This window comes from Zingiber officinale, chromosome 9A (genome assembly GCF_018446385.1).
Source record: "Zingiber officinale cultivar Zhangliang chromosome 9A, Zo_v1.1, whole genome shotgun sequence".
Classification (NCBI taxonomy): domain Eukaryota; kingdom Viridiplantae; phylum Streptophyta; class Magnoliopsida; order Zingiberales; family Zingiberaceae; genus Zingiber; species Zingiber officinale.
In genome coordinates this window covers 19,528,984-19,549,211 of record NC_056002.1, presented here as the reverse complement: position 1 = coordinate 19,549,211, position 20,228 = coordinate 19,528,984, and the positions used below count along the sequence as shown (strand labels likewise).

General features: G+C 38.7%; 1 long non-coding RNA gene across 8 annotated transcripts; it reads left to right on the top strand.

Annotated features, from left to right (window-relative positions):
* Window positions 1-253: 253 nt before the first annotated feature.
* On the top strand, window positions 254-3,124 carry LOC122020699. Of its 8 annotated transcripts, none has more exons than XR_006122296.1 (8): window positions 254-698; window positions 1,038-1,069; window positions 1,137-1,216; window positions 1,573-1,704; window positions 1,796-2,005; window positions 2,596-2,688; window positions 2,765-2,880; window positions 2,964-3,124. It is a non-coding gene; the product is annotated as an uncharacterized LOC122020699 (long non-coding RNA). The 8 variants fall into 8 exon arrangements; XR_006122298.1 differs by lacking the exon at window positions 1,038-1,069 and adding an exon at window positions 1,029-1,037; XR_006122297.1 differs by having other exon boundaries at window positions 1,029-1,069.
* Window positions 3,125-20,228: the final 17,104 nt, after the last annotated feature.

Here is a 20,228-nt window from a genome sequence, read left to right as displayed (position 1 = left end):
AACCTAAGCCATTTTTCTTTCCCTCTCCTCATACAATCTCTTCACGCCTCCACTAGATCTTCCTCCACGATGATGTGCTCCTCTCGTTTCCTAGTGAGCGGGTTTCTGAGTTTGACGAGGCCTTTGACCTTCCACTACTGCTTCTTTCGCTCGTGGAACCTTTTGATCGAATGAGGTGTATTTCTTCACCAAAGGTGGCACTCCTACTCCGTCAATTCATAACCTAGGTCTTGTCTTCTTTGGATTTGTGCCAGAGTCATAGTCAAGATAGATTCATAACCTAGGTCTTGTCTTCGTTCATAAATTTTGTCTCAAAAAACGAAACCTTTCTTTACCTCAGCGCACTGCCTCGCCGCCAGCGTCTTCTCCCTCCTCCCCTTCTCCCCTTTCAATGCTACCCCGGTAGTGAAGGCAGTGATGGCCCTCGTTTCGTCTTGGACCTCGCTCCATGACCTTGCCCTTTCTCCTCCCGGCTTCCGGATCTTCTTCTCATGGAACCATGAACCAGGGGACAACGTAGCCGTCGGGCTCGGCTATTAGGAGCTTTTCTTCCGGGGTGAGGGTTGAGGGGTTGGTGTCGAGCTCTAAGGGTGGAGGCGGGCCGGCTTTCGTGGGGCAAGTCTTTAGCATGCTTGATCCCTCCGGCAATGGCCTCATGGCGGTCACCACTTGGTTCGACATCCCTTTCCTCACAACAGGTCAAACACTTTCCCTTTCCTCTATCACTTCACGACTTTAGGATTTATGGTCAAGAAGCAATTTTAATCCTCGAAGTCATTTTTACCAATTATCATCCAACAATTCTGCTCTTTTGGTGATAAAATAATGGTATATATTTAATTCATGAAAGAATAATTCTAATTTTCACACTATCATGAAGGAAAAATGTGTATCATTTGGTATATTTTAATCATCATGTCAATTATCATTTTTTGTGCAAAGCTCCTGCGTGGATCAAAAAAAATGCTAGAGTCGATTACTGGCTCAGATAAAAAAAGGTCCCATTTTCCAATTTTTCATGGATTTAGGTGATGCAGGTAAGAGAAGAAACTGGAACAAGTGACTAAAAGTATGCACATGCCGATATTCTCCTCCACCGTTTGAAGGACCATCTGACGTACTTCTCTTTTTTCTAGTTTTGTATGTTAAACACCTCAATGTTCCAACTGGTATGGTGGGTGCTTGCCGCCTTGATGTAGCATATGAGCATTTCAAGGTATGTTCTACTAAATCAAAATACATAGATACTGAATTTTTCTCTTTATGATTCCATTCCTAGAGTAGGCTAAGACTGTCCCGTGACTGATATTGAGCTAGTAGATTAATTGTGCTATAAGTGTTATTGACAAAAAATCTACGTTTAACCTTGGTTTATACAGGTGAGGATTTCAATTAATTCATAAAATTAGCTTCACACTTTTGCCTTTGTGATGCACAAGTCTAAACCTTTATTAGTTTTTGTTATTTTCATTGTATTCTGAATTGGTTCAAATGAACCATTTTACATAATTCTGCTGATACAAATGTTGTCTGCATACCTTACTTGCTTGTCTTCGTTCATAAATTGGGCAGCCAGTTGGAGAATTTGCGGGTGAAATGCAAACCTACATTGGCGTTCTCGTTTGAGAAAAGATCTCAATAACTTACAAATCATGGAAGCAGGTGTCAAATGATGTTAAAGAGTTAATATGGGAATCGGTGAATGTAAGTTAGAATGCTTTGAGAATTTAAATTAGCTCTCGAATGATTATGCTATATTTAACGTGCTTGTTAAATTTTGTGTGTGTTTTTACAGCTGACGTACAATATTGACCCAACTTGGAGGAAAGGATGTTTACATTCAGCAAATAATAAATGGCGTCAATATAAAACTTTTCTCACTCAAAAGTTTGTTTTCAGCAAGTTAGATAAACCGGATGAGTTGAAAGATCCACCGATTGGCTATGGTATTTCACAAGATGATTGGAGTTCCTTTGTAATAACTCGCATGTCTGTCGACTTCAGGGTAAGATTCAAAATTTGATTTTAATTTTTAGAAGATAGTCCTAATGGCCCTTAACTGATGTTCTACAATAGGATCTTTATTTAACATAGTGTGATTCATTTATTCGCTGTCAGTGTAAAAATTTCCAGTTCTCCACTTTCTGAAAAAACCCATACTAAGGGTTTTTTATCTTACACAAATCTACTCGATGCTAGGGTTTATACTTTTACTCCTTTCTGAAATCTTTACTTTTGTTATAACATAAAGTCGAAGTAGAAACAAGCAATATGTTTCTGAAAATGGCTCAGATAACATTATCTCTCTTCCATTTGCTTTGTTTCTTAATAGAAGAGATAATTGTTATAACAATACTTCTAACAGATAGCATTACTTGTTTCCTTGTGTAATTCTAAGGCTAAGAGTTCTCTAACTGTTTGTTTCCTTGAACCTTCCATAAATTGCTATTTTTTCTCTACACCATAAACAATTTGCATTAAAGTTCGCATATATATATATATATATATATATATATATATATATATATATATATATATATATATATATATATTGAATGTTGATAGTGAACTTAATTGATTTTAATTTTTAAGTAGAGAGTAAGTGATGAACAAAAGAACAGAAGAAGCCAGAACGTATACCCTCATCGGCTATCCCGTAAAAGATATGCACATTTCGCTGACGAAATTGTGAGTATGTTGAAGCTGGTGGTTTATTTTTTAATATGATTTTGTAGGAACAGGGCATGATTCATATTTTTTGTAGGCATCTGATTTATGTGATGATGATGATATAAATCGAGCTATTATTTGGAAGAGAAGACGAGCCAATAAGGAGGGTGAATTTGAAGGCGATGATTCAAAATTACAGCAAGAAAGATTGTATGTGATACATGAAGCCAATAACTATTTTTTATTAATTAATTTTGTTGTTAGTAACTAATATAATCTAGGTTTGTTAACAGTTCATGAAAACAATTTACTCCAATGAAGAAATTGACGAAGCATGATCCGAATGGGCGGATTGCGTACTAGACTATATTCATTACTAGGTATAAATTACTAGACTTCAAAAGATGGTTGAACACTTTGTTTGTGACTCCATGACTTATTGATTTTGATTCCTTAGTGCCAATAATTTGTTTGTTCACAGCTAGCTATCTCCTTTGCTCAATACTTCATTCTTGCATTTCTACCATGAGCAGAATTAGCTAACATTTTCCTTATTTATTGCCTCTCTTTGTTCTCATCTTTTGCTTTGATATGTTAATACCTAATATACATCCATGTGTTATCTTGCTGATTAAACATTTTGTGAATTTAGTTATAGGTAAAGTCGTGGTATCCTTATAATTTTGTTTGGCAACCATGTGTTATCTATGGTCAGGACTTCTACTTCCTTTTCCTAAAAAATGGTTGCCAAACATGTGTCAAACAGTGTTTCTTGGTATGTTTCTTTGTGGTCCAAAATTAATAATGGTTGGGTTGTGTGAGTAGCTTATTTAGTTCCGAATTATGCAAGGACTGACAATGTGGAAGTTATCTCTTTGTGAATTGTTAGATGATGACCTTTTGTATCTTATGAGTTGCTCTACAAATTTCTTGTTTGTTCTCTCCTTATGGTTTTCATCTATATTCCATGACTCAATCTTGTTCTTCCTCCTATCTTACAGTCTCCATGTATGCAAGGTGGTAAGGATGAGTTTACATCTTTAACATTTTACCTAGCATTTTTCTACCGTCCAAGGAATATCTGATATTTGTTGGGATGCCCTAAATTTTATACTTGTGTTTGTTTCATTTGCTAGTTTAATTTCCTTGTCTAATCCTATAATTTATTATTTTTTCTTTTTACAATTGCATTTAAATTTTTACTATGTTGAACTACATACTTTGTTGATGACTCCTTAAGCATAATACTACTGTGGCAAAAGTACATTGGAAATTCATTGTTGATGACAAATTTTTATTTGATACTTCCATCTTGTTGGACCTTGCAAGTATCTGTTGTTGCAGCGGGGACCGGCAAGAGGGAGGTGAATTGCTTGCAATAAAAAGTAAACCCTCCTCAAGGCTTTCAACTCAAAAATAAAAGCAACAAGAATAATAAACGTGATTAATAGGAAAGAAAAGAAACGACTCAGCAGTTTGACTTGGTTACAACCAAGACAGTTCTTAATCCAAGGCGGTGGAAAGGCGCACTAAAAGAATCTCCTTCTCTGAAGGCGGAGAAGTCTTTTTACACTTTGAACGCTCTTACAAGTTGCTTGGAAAATAAGTTACAGAGTTGATTTCGTTGATTATTGTTCTGTTCGAGACCCCTTTATATAGGGGTTCCAAGACTCATCCAGAGCCCCTGATCTTCGGGATCAGGGTTTGACTCGAGAGGGGGATCGGTCGACCGATCCCCATGTACTTTCCCAGCTTCCCGTCTGGATGCAGGCTATGTGGATCGAGCTTATGTTCGGTCGACCGATCCTTGTATTCAGTCGACCGATCAGCCAACGGTCTCTGCTCGATCTGAACTAATCAAATCGCTTCGACCAAGTCTGTGATCATCTTCGATTCAGTCGACCGATCCGAAGGTTCGGTCGATCGATCAGCCATTGGTTGCTAACGTGGCTACTAACGTGTCTCCAATGGCTGCCTTCTGATGAAAGGGGTTCGGTCGACCGAACACTTGTCAAGTCAATTTCCCGGTTGACTTGCTCTGGTTCGGCTTGCTTGGGTGATTTCGGCCATCAGGAATAGGGCTCACCCAAACCTAGATTCCGGCCTTCTCCTCGAGCAGTCTTCCGTCCCGGCTTAATGTCCCTCAAACGCCGCGCACGTTCTTCTCACCCACCGGTGTACTCTTCCGCAGCTCTCTCGCCCTTCGGACGCACCGAACCCGTCGGCTCTCTTCCTGTGCCGTCTTTCTCGCTAGCTGCGTCTTCCGCTCGACTTCCTGCGCTCCTGCACACTTAGACACAGGGATCAAACAAACAGGAACTAACCTAAACTTGGTTGATCACATCAAAACAATCACGGGATCCAACAATCTCCCCCTTTTTGATGTGCATCAACACAAGTTTAATTTTGGGTAAGACAAACAAATAGTAATTTTAAGGAAATTACTAAACTAACATTTTAAGTACAGAAAAATAAAATTAAAAAATTTAATTTCCTAACTCCCCTAAACTTGTGTTATTTAACTCTCCCCCTTTGATCACAGCAAAAACAGGGGAAAACAATTTTCTAAGTCATTTTTTTTGTTTTAAAAAAAAATCCCAAAAGTTTTCTAAGTCATTTGAAAATTTTGCAAAGTAAACAATTTAAGAATAATTTCAAGTGTAAATAAAATAATTTCTAATTTCAGAATAGATTTAAACTTAGATAAAAATACTATTTGAGAATTTTTCAAAAATAATTTCTGAGTATTTTTCAAATTTTATGTGCAGTATTTAAAAATGATAAAAAATATTTAAGTAACCTTTAAAAGCATTGTTTTATTCTAATTTTAATGTTTTTACCAGAAAGTTAATTAAATATTTTATTTCGATATTTCGGCTTCTAGGTCGTGACGAGGCACTTGGCCTTCTTGGTTATTGGAGCAACAACCACTTACTTGACAAAGCTTCATAAAGAAATTCATTGTTTAATTTACTCGCTGTAAGTTCTAACTCATAAAGTTTTACTCTAGCAAAGATTTTAGAACCCAGTAAAGGTTCCTTCCTACAGGATTGGTTAAAAACTTAGGGGGTACATATACTTTCGGTATTTTTCTAAGTTGACCCTGATGTTTTCTTATATACCAATTTAATTTTCCGTAGACCTTAATTTTTCATTTTTGAAATCGATTTGGTCTTAAGCATGCATTTTCAGTTTTCAAATTTTCAAGTTCTAAATTTAATTTCTCATTTTCTAAGTTCAAATTCTTTAACAGCGTTTTCAAGTTGTCAAGTTCTTTTTCTGATTTGACTAAGTATTTAGTAAGCACTTTGATAAACTTAAAAGACTGAGAAGGAGTGAGATCACGTACCTTACTTACCTCACTTGGTGATGCTCTCCCTTCATCGTAGCTTTCTTCTTCTGATTCTCCCCCTTGATCAATGCTCATCTCTGAGTCCGAGTCATCTTCGAAGAGATGGTTAGCCACCAGTGCTAGTCCCGAGAAAGCTTCGGCTTCTGACTCGAAGGATGAATAATCATCCCATGTTGCCTTCAGACTCTTGCGTATAGAGGACGTCAATTTTTGAGGCTTCTCTTTGTTCCTTTTCTTCAGTTTGGGGCAGTCATCCTTGATGTGTCCTTCCTCGTTGCAGTTGTAGCATCAAACTGTCCTTCTGTTTCGTGGATGCTTCCCCAACTGCGATTTAAATTTATTAGTTTTAACAAATTTATTTTAGCTTTCTTACCAATAACGCTGCTTCGTTTTCGTCGATCGATGCTTCGGAGTCGAGATCATTTTTTTCGGCTTGTAGGGCAATGTTGAGGTTTGACTTCTCTACTGGTTTCTTTGCAAGTCGAGACTCGTGAAGTTCGAAGGTAGAGAATAAGTTTTCTAAACTACTTACCTCAAAGTCCTTAGAGATGTAGTATGCATCTACTAAGGACGCCCATTTAGGAGTTCTGGGGAAGGAGTTGAGCGCGTATCGGATGGAATCTCGGTTTATTACCGTTTCTCCGAGATTCGTCAGTTGCGTTATTAGCTCCTTGATTCTCGCTTGGAGTTGCGCAACCTTCTTGTCGTTGTTCATCCGGAGGTTTGTTAGTTGTGTCTGGAGGATGTCGCGCCTTGCTAGCTTTGCTTCTGAGGTGCATTTGTGGAGCTCCAGAAATTTATCCCAGAGGTCTTTTGCAAAGCCGTAACTTCCGATTCGACTTACCTCCTGTGGAGGCAGAACACTGAGCAGGTGAAATTTGGCCTTTCCGTTGGCCACGCAATCGGCCTGCTCCTTCTTCGTCCAGTTGCACTCTTCTTTATCTTTTGGCGCTGCATATCCATACTTCATTATTAAAAGTATATCAAATTCAGTTTTAAAGAATACCTCCATTTTTCGCTTCCATGTAGCGAAATCTCTGTCGAACTTCGGGGGATGAATGTTCGCGCCAGCTATTGTCCTGATCTTTGTGCTTCAGACAGCAGTTAGTCCTTCTGAGGCTGTTGGGCTCTGATACCACTTGTTGTTGCAGCGGGTGTTGGTTGCTACTCAGAAAGCCTAATGGTTCCACTGTACAAAAATTTTGTACAAAGGTCTGAACCTTTCCTAGCTACCATGTGTTCTTTTAAATTAAACTTGGATCGCCTGCGGAACTTAACACGTTTGATCCCAAGTTTAACTTATATGTTCTTTTAAGTTTAGACTTGGATCTCCTGCGGAACTTAACACATTCGATCCAAATCACCTGGGTCACAAAGTTAATTAAATATTAATTTCTAAATTTGGCTTCCAGGACTGCATGGCGAGGCACATGGCCTTCTTGGATATGGGAACAACCACCACCGCCTAGACAAAGCCTTTTAAAGAAAGTTAATATTTAATTTCCTTAAATAACTCTAGGTTAACCAAAAAGAATAATCGAAACATAAGTTCGAAAAGAAAACAAAAGAACACAACATCGAAAACTAATTCGAAATCTAGAATCACATGCCTCTTGTATTTAGTATTTTTACAAAGAAATAAAACTAGTATGATGCGGAAAATAATTACTAGTTATACCTTTCTTTGTGAATTTTCAATGACCTCTTGATCTTCTACCGTATTCCTCTTCTAACCTCGGACATTGTGTGGGCAATGATCTTCCGAGATGAGAACCACCAAGGCACCTTCTTCTTCCTTCCTTCAAGTTTCGGCCAAGCAAAAACTTCCAAAGGATGAAGAACTTTTTCCACCAACCAAGCTCCAAGGGATGCAAGAAACAAGCCTCCTTTCTCTCCTTTTCTCCAAGCTATATCCGGCCACTTCTATGTCTCCAAGAGGTGATGAAGTCTCGGCCACAAGAAGGAGAAGAGAGAAGGGGAAGGGGAAACTCTAGGGGCCGGCCACACCTAGGAAGAAAAGAGAGGAAGAAAAAGAATAGAGTCGTTCACCTTGAAGACACCTTTACCTCCTCTTTTATAATCCTTGGTCTTGGCAAATAAGGAAATTTAAATAAAAATTTCCTTAATTCCTTTGCCATGAAAAAGAAAAATTATTTTAATTAAAACAATTTTCTTTTCTTAATATCAATGGCCGGCCACCTACAATCCCCAAATCAAGGAAAGTTTTAATTAAAACAAGAATTAAAACTTCCTAATTTGTTTCCGAAAATTTATAAAAATTTCTCTAATAATTTTTATCCCTTCATGATTGGTTAATAAAAAGGAAACTTTATAAATTAAAATCTTTCTTTTAAACATGTGGATAATTTCTAAAAAAGGAAAGTTATCACTAAAAATTTAAATCTCCTTTCAATCTACAAATAAGGAAAGATATTAAATCTTTTCTTAATCTTTTGTAGAAACTAATAAAAGAGAATTTTTAATTTTTAAACTTTCTTTTAAATCATGAACATGATTAAAAGGAAAGTTTTTACCAAAATTAAAATCAACCTTTTAATCTACAAATAAGAAAAGAGATTTAGCTCTTCTCTGAATCTTTTGTAGAATCTTATAAAAGGAAAGATTTAAATTTTTAAACTCTCTTTTAAATCATGTTATCCACATAAGAAAAAATTTAAAATTAAAATTCCTTTTTATTTTAATAGGGCCGGCCACCTAAGCTTGAGTTCAAGCTAGGGTCGACCACATGAATTCACCTATGAACCAAACCATGGCCGGCCCTAGCTTGGTCTCCAAGCTAGCTTGGTCAGCCCCTATAGGATGGGTAAGAAGGTGGGTATAGTACTCTATAACTAAGAGGTTACGATAGGGACCGAGAGGAGGAATTGGTTTTGGTCTCCCGATAAAATTAAGCATCCCATGTTCGCCCCGAACACACAACTTAATTTTATCAATAATAATTCATTCCACTAGAGAACTATTATTGAACTACCGCACCAATCCCAAATTACATTTTTGGGCTCATTCTTATTATGAGTGTGTTAGTCTCCTTGTGTTTAAGATGTCGAATGTCCACTAATTAAGTGAGTTACTGACAACTCATTTAATTAATATCTTAGTCCAAGAGTAGTATCACTCAACCTTATCGTCATGTCGGACTAAGTCCACCTGCAGGGTTTAACATGACAATCCTTATGAGCTCCTCTTGGGAACATTCTTAACCTAGATTACTAGGAAATAGTTTCCTTCTATAATCAACAACACACACTATAAGTGATATCATTTCCCAACTTATCGGGCTTATTGATTTATCGAACTAAATCTCACCCATTGATAAATTAAAGAAATAAATATCAAATATATGTGCTTGTTATTATATTAGGATTAAGAGCACACACTTCTATAATAACTGAGGTCTTTGTTCCTTTATAAAGTCAGTATAAAAGAAACGACCTCTAATGGTCATACTCAATACACTCTAAGTGTACTAGTGTAATTATATAGTTAAGACAAACTAATACCTAATTACACTATGATCTTCCAATGGTTTGTTCCTTTCCATCTTGATCGTAAGCTACTGTTTATAATTTATAAGGTACTGATAACATGATCTTCTGTGTGTGACACCACACACCATGTTATCTACAATATAAATTAACTGAACAACTACATTAATCATAAATGTAGACATTTGACCAATGTGATTCTTATTTCTAGATAAATGTTTATACCAAAAGCTAGGCTTTTAGTATACATCCTAACAGCAGGGACCGGCAAGAAGGGGGTGAATTGCATGCAATAAAAAGTAAACCCTCCTCAAGGCTTTCAACTCAAAAATAAAAGCAACAAGAATAGTAAACGTGATTAACAGGAAAGAAAAGAAACGACTCGGCAGTTTGACTTGGTTACAACCAAGACAGTTGTTAATCCAAGGTGGTGGAAAGACGCACTAAAAGAGTCTCCTTCTCTGAAGGCGGAGAAGCCTTTTTACACTTTGAACGCTCTTACAAGTTGCTTGGAAAATGAGTTACAGAGTTGATTTCGTTGATTATTGTTCTGTTCGAGACCCCTTTATATAGGGGTTCCAAGACTCATCCAGAGCCCCTGATCTTCGGGATCAGGGTTTGACTCGAGAGGGGGGTCGGTCGACCGATCCCCAGGTTCGGTCGACCGAACCTGTGTACTTTCCCAGCTTCCCATCTGGATGCAGGCTTTGTGGATCAAGCTAAGGTTCAGTCGATCAATCCTTGTATCCGGTCGACCGATCAGCCAACGGTCTCTTCTCGATCTGACCCGATCAAATTGCTTCGACCAAGTCTATGATCATCTTCGGTTCGGTCGACCGATCCGAAGGTTCGATCGACCGATCAGCCATTGGTTGCTGACGTGGCTGCTGACGTATCTCCAATGGCTGGCTTCTGATGAAAGGGGTTCGATCGACCGATCAGAGGGTTCAGTTGATCGAACACTTGTCAAGTCAACTTCCCGGTTGACTTGCTCTGGTTCGGCTTGCTTAGGTGATTTCGGCCATCCGGAATAGGGCTCACCCGAACCCAGTTCCCGGCCTTCTCCTCGAGCAGTCTTCCGTCCCGGCTTAATATCCCTCGAACGTCGCGCACGTTCTTCTCGCCCACCAGTGTACTCTTCCGTAGCTCTCTCATCCTTCGGACGCACCGAGCAAGTCAGCTTCCTTCCCGTGCCATCCTTCTCGCTAGCTGCGTCTTCCGCTCGACTTCTTGCGCTCCTAAGCTCTTGCACATTTAGACACAGAGATCAGACAAACAGGACCTAACTTAAACTTGGTTGATCACATCAAAATAATCACGGGGTCTAACAGTATCATCGCGAATAACAATTATGATGCTTCATCAAGCTCAACTATGTTAATCTATATGCATGTTAGTGATTGCTTGAGAATGAAATGAAGAGCTTGTAAAGACATTTCGTGTATGATCTATAGTATATTGATATAGAAAACATCTATATATTGTAGTTTGATCTCTTAATAGTTCGCTCTATATACTGCATGTTAGTTTGGTCAAACGAGTGACAAGGAGGTATAATTCTCAAGGAAGAAAAGATCATTCCTTCTTTTGTGTTGAGTATAATGGAATTTTGTCTTGCGTGAATGGATGTTGCCGACTGTTTCTTGATACACACCGATTTATATCATTTTGTTTGACTTGTGTAGCATGAAACAATACCTAATATCTGTTCTATCTTGTATTGCTTGTTTTCTAGGAATTCGTGTTGTCATGTAGACTATAATATGGAATTCGATAAGTTTTGTTAAATTTTTCTCTTGTAAGTCGAGCAATTCATGAGGCTTGAGTTTTTTTGATGTAAGAAGTGAGCTTTGTTAGGATGTAGCTTGCCTTGCTAATTTGTAAATTAAAAGCCATATGGAGAACAGCAAATGTAAAACATGTGATTTAATGTATATGAAGAACAGTAATGGAAAACATGTGTATTTTGATGAGTAATAACTCATTTTGTATATGTGTGGCTACAAGATGAATTATATATGGATGTTTATTTTGGATTTAATGTAGTAAATATTTAGTTTTGTATTGGTGATTTGCTTATATTAAAATAAGATTGGTTGTTTGGTATTAATGAATATTAAAGATAATAGTTAAAAATATTGTAAAAACTATGTAAACCACAACGAAATTTTTTTGTTGTTGAAATTATCTACCACAACGGTTAAAAATGTTGTAAAAAGAGTCTACCACAATAGCTTATTTCTGTTGTTGAAATTATCTACCACAATGGTTTTAAAACGTTATCGTATCCTTTGTAAATAAATTTTGAGCATATAAACAACAACGGATAAAAATCATTGTCAAATGTCTACAAAGACAACGGATTCAAAATTGTTGTAGTAGGGCAATACATTCTACAATGCCCTCAGTTACAACGATTTTTTGACCCTACGACAACGGATAATATCCGTTGTCGTTTGCAATTTTTATTGTAGTGAGGGGATCTGGATCAAGTTTGAGAAGGCTATAAAATGGGTCTCGGCCAGTACTTCAAAGCAACTGAAAATCAGACTACTTGCGCTCCTATGTGCTGCGATGAAATGCTTCAACAACACTCAACTACTACGCCGACAATTGACGTTCCTTTCCAATATCTTTGTATTGTCGGTAACTTAGTTTTAATATTGTAATTGTAATTGGTCTTGGAAAGATTTCTCGAACTTATAGTGATTGCTCATCGAAAACACTCTCACGTGCGAGCCTTGGAGTAGGAGTCGCGCTCCGAACCAAGTAACTCTTGGTATTTACGATTGTGCTTTTTGTCTCTTTACTTTCCGCTGCGTGCTCTGTGTACATATTTGCTCAATGAAATTGCTCTTTTTGAGGATAACATTCAAACGCCCAACTTTGTTGAAGATTTTGATTCTATTCGGGTTGAAATCAACAAGATCAATGATTAATAATGGCTAGAACTCAAGATTCATTTTCAATCCCTTTTCTTCTCGATTTCTTTGAAGATTTATTAAAATTAAGGGGATCAATGATTGTCTTGGGTTAGAACTTCAGATTTCTTGATCGTTGACTGATTTTGATTACTTCATAGGACTTTCAAAGAATTCTTATCATTAGCAACAATTATAACTTTCATTGTTAGATATCTTGATTTGCTCCTCTTTAGACTTTCCTTGAATTTTCTCATCCCCAAATCTAGCTTCCGTTCCACTCAATTGAGTGACCTTCTACCCAATCTGGTGAAGAAAAAAAATAACAAGTATTGAAAAGAGAAAAGAATTTTTGCTCACCTAACAACCAAACAAAAGATACAATTAAGTTTTTTTATGAAATTCCTTGAAAGGTAGATTCGTTACCTTAGCGATCTCCCTAGTGTTGACCCCACAAATATGGAGCGAGGTACATACAGATATACAGATCATAGGTGCATAGTGGGGTAAATCTCAATCATCAGTTCCTGAGAATCGACCCCTGACCATTACGCCAGAGATAACAGCGTCCGCCGTCTGCGCTATGCCCTAGGAGCCTTATGAAATTCCTTGAAACTTCCACACATATAAGTTATTTCCATAATAGAAATGTCTATCCTAAAAGTAGAATCTAGTTTATTTGGATGTGTATTTGGATTTAGATTTGGTTTAGGTTAACCTAAAAAAACATCAAGTGTCTTGTATTTGTAACATGATTGTATTAGACTTTTGTTTTCTCATTGGGACATTGTTCACACTACAATCTTTTAACTTATGTTAACATTTCTATAGTTCTTTGTACTTTGAAAGTGGATATGCGTCTTGACGTTGATATAAAATAATTTTCTAATATTGTTTCTCTTTTTAAAATATAGAAAAAATATTTTTGCTTTTACTTTAGTTGATAAAAAAAATAACATCTGATATGGAAATTAAGCTTGTATTTCCTACAAAATGTAAAATATGTAGAAAGAGACAATTTGATCATATTGCCACTGAAAGGTAAAATCAATCATTGGAAGAATCTTTTCAAATAGATTATTTTATCCTAGTGGTCAATATTACTTTTGGGTAATTGAAAAGTAAGTTTGAATAGTTGCAATATTTTGAATCTATATTTGGATTCTATATTGCAAAATTAATTTGATTAGATGATGATGAATTGATGAATTCTTGTGTGAATCTTGAAAATACTCTAAGAAATAGTGACACTTCTGATATTGATACAAAACATATATTTTTAGAACTACAAGTTTTGCGAGTAATGTTACCAAGTGAATCTTATGAAACGGATAAAAAATGATCTTCCATTCAAATATTAGAGTTTTTAAAAATAATAGATATGTTTTCAAATGTGATGATTGCTTATATGATATTATTGATAATATTTATGACAATGGCATCTATCAAAAGATGTTTTTCAAAATTAAAATTAATAAAATATTATTTAACGACCATAATGACTCAAGATAGGCTAAATGGATTAACAATTTTATATATTGAAAAGAATATTTTGAAAAACATTGACATGATGCTATTATTGATTATTTTATCTTTAAAAGTGCACCACGAAAATATTTTAAATGAGTCATTTCTATATATATATACTTTTTTAGGTGTATATATTCTATGCTAGATGATGTAAAAATGTCCTTTTAGAAGAAGCTATGCTCTCGGAAGATAAAATTAGAATATAATTTATAATTTTACCTAGGACTTTTAAACATTATATATATATATATCAAAGAACAGTTGAAGTGGGCAAACAGATAGAAGAAGCAGAGTAAACACGAGAGAGTACGGGATCAGAAGAAGATCGGGTGAAATCGATGGGATCTGGGATGCCAGAAGGCGAGGAACTGTCCGCGAATTCCACCGCCCATCGTCGCGCAACACCTTTCCCCTCTCCATCGCTTCTTTCGCACTCTCGGTTTCCTCGATCTCGATGCGAGTTGTGGAACAAAGAGCTTTGCTTAGGTGCACTGGATGAGAGACGAAATGAAAATCCGACGGATATCGTTGCGTTGCACCTTCGAAAGTAGAGCGTTGGACCACCATCGGGGAGCATAGATCTCTTGGATTATTTTTTTGTGGTCCAGAGGATGTGTCACTCGTATTTGCAGTCGGATCGTGGCCGTGATCCGACCGTAAATTGTTGTGATCCCTTCCTGGATTCACCGTCCTCACCATATTATAGGTTTTGTTCGGAATAGACGGCCGAAGGCCGTCCGAAAGCCTCCGGTGGTGGATAAGTGGACAAGTTGTTAGGACCGATGGTCGCGGCTAGAGAGGGGGGTGTGAATAGCCGACCCCAAATCTTCGCGTTTCTTCCTACGATTAGGGTTAGCGCAGCGGAAATAACAAAATAGAAACGCAAATGAGAAAGATCAAACCTCAACACGATGATGTAACGAGGTTCGGAGATAAACTCCTACTTCTCGGCGTGTCCGTAAGGTGGACGAAGCCTATCAATCCGTCGGTGGATGAGTCCCCAGAGAATCGGCTAATATAAACTCCTTGTGGGTGGAGAAACCTCGCCACAATCTTTGCAACAGCAATAAGGAGTACAACAATAGAGAAAGCAAATAAAAAGAATATGAATGTACAAACACTACCAAGTTTTCTTGCCTTCTTGTTGTCGACTGAAGTCCGTTGATGAAGCAACAACTTCACGGATTCAAGCACAGCAGCTAGACAACCAGCCGACGGAAGCTCACACGAAGCTTCAGCAAATGAGGAGCTCAACAAAGCTCAGATCGCAGGAGCAAGAACCAGGAGAAGAAGATCGAGGCTCGCAGCAGCAGCCCTCCTTTTATAACCTGCGAAGAAAAACGAAGAAACACAGAAGAAATCTAGCCGTTGCGTCGCAACGGCTAGTGCCTGGATCGGTCTGTGGACCGATCAGGCTCCATGTGGATCGGTCCACAAACCGATCCATTCCATAGCCTTCGCTTCTGTTCCATCTCTGATCGGTCCATGGATCGATCAGGGAACCTCCTGATCGGTCCACAGACCCATCAGGGAACCTTCTGATCGGTCCGTAGACCGATCAGGCTTCTCTTCTCCCGAACTTCTTTGTGCCTCCTGATCGTTGTCTGATCGGTCTCTAGACCGATCAGATAACCTGAGGCTATCGATGGTTACCGATCGGTCGGTGACCGATCGGCTATCGATGTATCACCGATCGGTCCCGCCGATCCAAAACCTCCACCCTAAACCTCGGCTTCTACACCAACATCCGGTCAACCTTGACTGTTGGTTCATCATTCCTAGCATCCGGTCACCCTTGACCTGCTAGAATTCTCCACCAAGTGTTCGGTCAATCCTTTGACCCACTTGGGCTTTCCTCTTCGTGCCAAGTATCCGATCACTCCCTTGATCTACTTGGACTTCCCAACACCGATGTCCGATCACCCCGATCCATCTGGATTTTCCTGCCCGCTTCACTCACCGGACTTTCACCTAGCTTCACTTACTAGGGTTTTACCGCTTCACTCACCAGATTTCAATCTGCGGCTTCACTCACGGGACTTCAAACCGCCTGCTTCACTCACGACTTTCCCGAATGCCTGGCTTCACTCACCAGGACTTCCACTTTCACCTAGCTTCACTCGCTAGGATTTTCACCTGGCTTCACTCACCAGGACTTTCCACATTCGATCCAAAGAACGAGCTACCGAGCCCTCTCTGACCACAGTCCGGAGAACGAGCTACCGAGCCCTCTCCGTCTTCCCATGTGCCAAGCTTCCATACTTGGACTTCTCCGTGCCAAGTCTCCATACTTGGACTTTCTCCCGTGCCAAGCTCCCTGCTTGGACTTTTCCGAGTCAGGTCAACTCACCTCGGGTCAACCAGGTCAACCTTGACCACGAGTTGCACCCACAATCTCCCAAGCTTGTATCCTTGTCAAACATCAAGATACAACTTTTTTGTTCACGTCAAACATCGTCATAACTCGTCAAACATCAAAACATAACTCGAGTCAAGTCATCTCGAGTCTGGTCAACCAGGTCAACCTTGACCTAAGGTTGCACCAACAATCTCCCCCTTTTTGATGTTTGACAAAACCCATAAACAAGTTAGGTTAACCCGATAAGGTTTTCCAAAACATTCTCCCATTCTCCCTCTTGGGACATCTCTCCCCCTTTTTGACACACATCAAAAAGAGAGAATCAAGGTCAAGAGTTTCTTCCCAATGAAAGTCCCATACCTTTCATTGAAACCCTTAATTTCCCCCTTGATACTAAACTCAACACTCAACTTAATGACAATTCCTTATCACTAATCCTCAAAAGTCTTAAGAAGTAAAAACTCCCCCTAAAAGTCAACTCCCCCTTGACAATTAGGTAAGACTCCCCCTAAAGGTCAACTCCCCCTTGACCATTGCACCAACAATGTCTTGGAGAGTTTCAAACCTTTAGAAACCCGAAACTCAACTCCCAAAAACTGAAATTTCAGACACCTGCTGAAAATCAGAATTGCAAGCACTGATCGGTCCCGAGACCGATCAGGAACCCCTTGGATCGATTCCCAAATCGATCCTCGCTTTCTGGATCGTCACTGATCGGTCACCAGACCGATCAGGACTTCTCTGGATCGGTCCGGTGACCGATCCAGCCTCTGAAATCAGAGATTTCTGATTTTTCTCCCCGGGAGAAATTCAGAAACTCACAGAAAATTACAGAAAATTCCAAAAATCGTAAAATTTTGAGGATACATTCCTCATACCATATACTATCATGGAAAAATAATTTTAGATGAAAATAACTTCCATTTTCAAATCTTGATACAAAGTTCAAAAACTTTTGAAATAGTTCAAAGTTTAACTCATCTTTGTATCATCTTGCTCAATGATGAATGCTATCACTAGAAAAGCTTCATCAAGGTTTTTCAAATCAATTTTAAAATGATTTTAAACCCTTTAATTTAGGACCATAATCTTAGGACTATATGTACATGACTTGTACACAAGTTTTCCCTATGATCCTCCAATCTCTTGAATTAGGCTCATCTAGATACAAGAACTATGTACCTTGATCCTAACTCATGATCCTAATATCTCACACACATCTAAAGTGTATCAAACACATCCAAGTCAATTTTGATGTGAGATATGGGGTTAGGTTATCTTAGGCTAAGTTCTCATGCATTTTCTAAACACCAATTTGATCTCAATATCAAATTGTGTTTTTATCCTTAAATCAATTTCATTGATTATTAATACACAAGATGATGACATGGGATATAATGATTTCATAAGTAAAAACATGTGCCAATGTCATGATGTCATGGCATAAAGTGTGAAACTTAAATAAAGCATGACATTTAAACTAACCTAAGCATTATCATGACATTTTAAATGATCATAAAATAAATATGATGTCATGACATGGTATATGGCAAACAATATATGGCAAATAGCACATAAAGGTATAGAAAATACCTAAAACTAGCCTTAGTTGCCATTTTTGATAATTTTGATCATCTTGCCATAGGTTCTATATTCCTAAGTGTAATAGATCTAAGATCATATATCAAGGATGTTTAGATCACTATGTGTCAATTAAATTGACTCTAGACAACTCCTCAAATATGATTGGCACATCCTAATCACCTTAGGAATATTTTTTAATTTCATTTTCAAGGCTTGATTGCACCTTGAAACTTCCTAAAGTGCCACCTTTTGCCATGATTAGGTTAACTACCTATTCAAGTAAGGTTGGCACACCCTAACTCATCTAGCGTGATGAAATCACGCTCCTAGGAACCCAATACCTATTTGAGCTCATTGGGTTCACTAAATATTCACTAGGGATGACTTCCCTAGCAACCCTCCTAATGACCCTCCTAGGCTTTGAAGCCTTGGTCATTTGGGACTCATCGAGATCAACTCTAGGGGTGACTCCCCTTGTGACCTTGGTGATGGTCTTCCTAGCCCTAGATCTTGTTCCATAATCGAATGGAACATTATGATAAGTGGGCTTGACCACTTGGGACTTAGGTTTGTGACCCAAACCTTTCTTGTCCTTGGACTTGGGTTTTTGACCCCTAGACCCTAGAGTCAAGTCCTCAAGAGCCTTTTCTAGAGAGTCAAGTCTTGACCTCAAGACTTGATTTTCTTTCTCTAATACCTCAAGCTTTAATTTATCATTTTTCTTTGAGGTATTCCTAGGCATGTATCTAGTTGATTTGGATTTCTACCTAGGTTATCCTTAACCTTAGATGAGTTGATCCTAGGGTTGGCTTTCCTAGTGTTATCCTTATCTAGGCTCACATGTTTGGCACCTAAGCATGTGTATCGATTTCTATAATTAACATGCTTATTATTATTAGCAATTGCAATAAAACTACTAGCATGTGTTCTATTTGAATTGCAAAAATGAGCTTTAGAGATTACCTTAGGTTTTGCCTTAGCTCCCCCTATCGATGTGCTCGTCTTCTTGTCCTTGTGAGGTTGCCTCCCCCTCGGACATTGGCTCCGATAATGTCCTCTTCGCTTGCATTGAAAGCACACCACGTGCTCTTTGCCCTTGCATATCGGGACTCCGGCTTTCTTGACCTTTGGCGCCGGTGGAGACTTTCTAATCCTCTTTGGACATTTACTCTTGTAATGTCCATACTCCCTACACTCAAAGCACATTATGTGTAATTTGCTAGAAATTAAAATGCTTGAGTTACCTAGGTTTGAGGGTGGATGAAAGCTCTCTTCTTCATCCCTTCCGGAGGTAGACGCTTCTTCTTCTTCTTGCTCCGAACTTGAAGAAGAACTCTCCTCCTCTTCTTCTTTAGATGTTGAGTGGCCCTCAACTTCTAAATCCATTCCTCTATGAAGTGAGCTCCTTGGCTCACTTGACTCCTCTTCATGACTTGAAGTGGAGTTCTTCTCATGGAGCTTTGCCAAGTTATTCCACAACTCCTTGGCATCGTTATACCCACCTATCCTACACAAAACATCATTAGGTAAAGAAAATTCAATGATTTTCGTTACCTCATCGTTGATGGTTGATTGGTGGATTTGCTCCTTCGTCCACCTCTTCTTCTTGAGAGGTTTTCCTTCTTCATCCTCCGGAGGAGTGAAACCTACTTGCACACACCTCCAATTCTCAAGATTAGTCATAAGAAAATACTTCATTCTTACCTTCCAATACGCGAAGTCGCAGCACTCGTAGAAGGGTGGAATCGTGATGTCTTCTCCGAGTCGATCCATTCTCTAGCTTGTGCTCCCCCGGGTGTTAATCCGACGAAGAGCAACCTTGCTCTGATACCACTTGTTAGGACCGATGGTCACGGCTAGAGAGGGGGGTGTGAATAGCCGACCCCAAATCTTCGCGTTTCTTCCTACGATTAGGGTTAGCGCAGCGGAAATAACAAAATAGAAACGCAAATGAGAAAGATCAAACCTCAACGCGATGATGTAACGAGGTTCGGAGATAAACTCCTACTCCTCGGCGTGTCCGTAAGGTGGACGAAGCCTATCAATCCGTCGGTGGATGAGTCCCCGGAGAACCGGCTAATATAAACTCCTTGTGGGTGGAGAAACCTCGCCACAATCTTTGCAACAGCAATAAGGAGTACAACAATAGAGAAAGCAAATAAGAAGAATATGAATGTACAAACACTACCAAGTTTTCTTGCCTTCTTGTTGTCGACTGAAGTCCGTTGATGAAGCAACAACTTCACGGATTCAAGCACAGCAGCTAGACAACCAGCCAACGGAAGCTCACACGAAGCTTCAGCAAA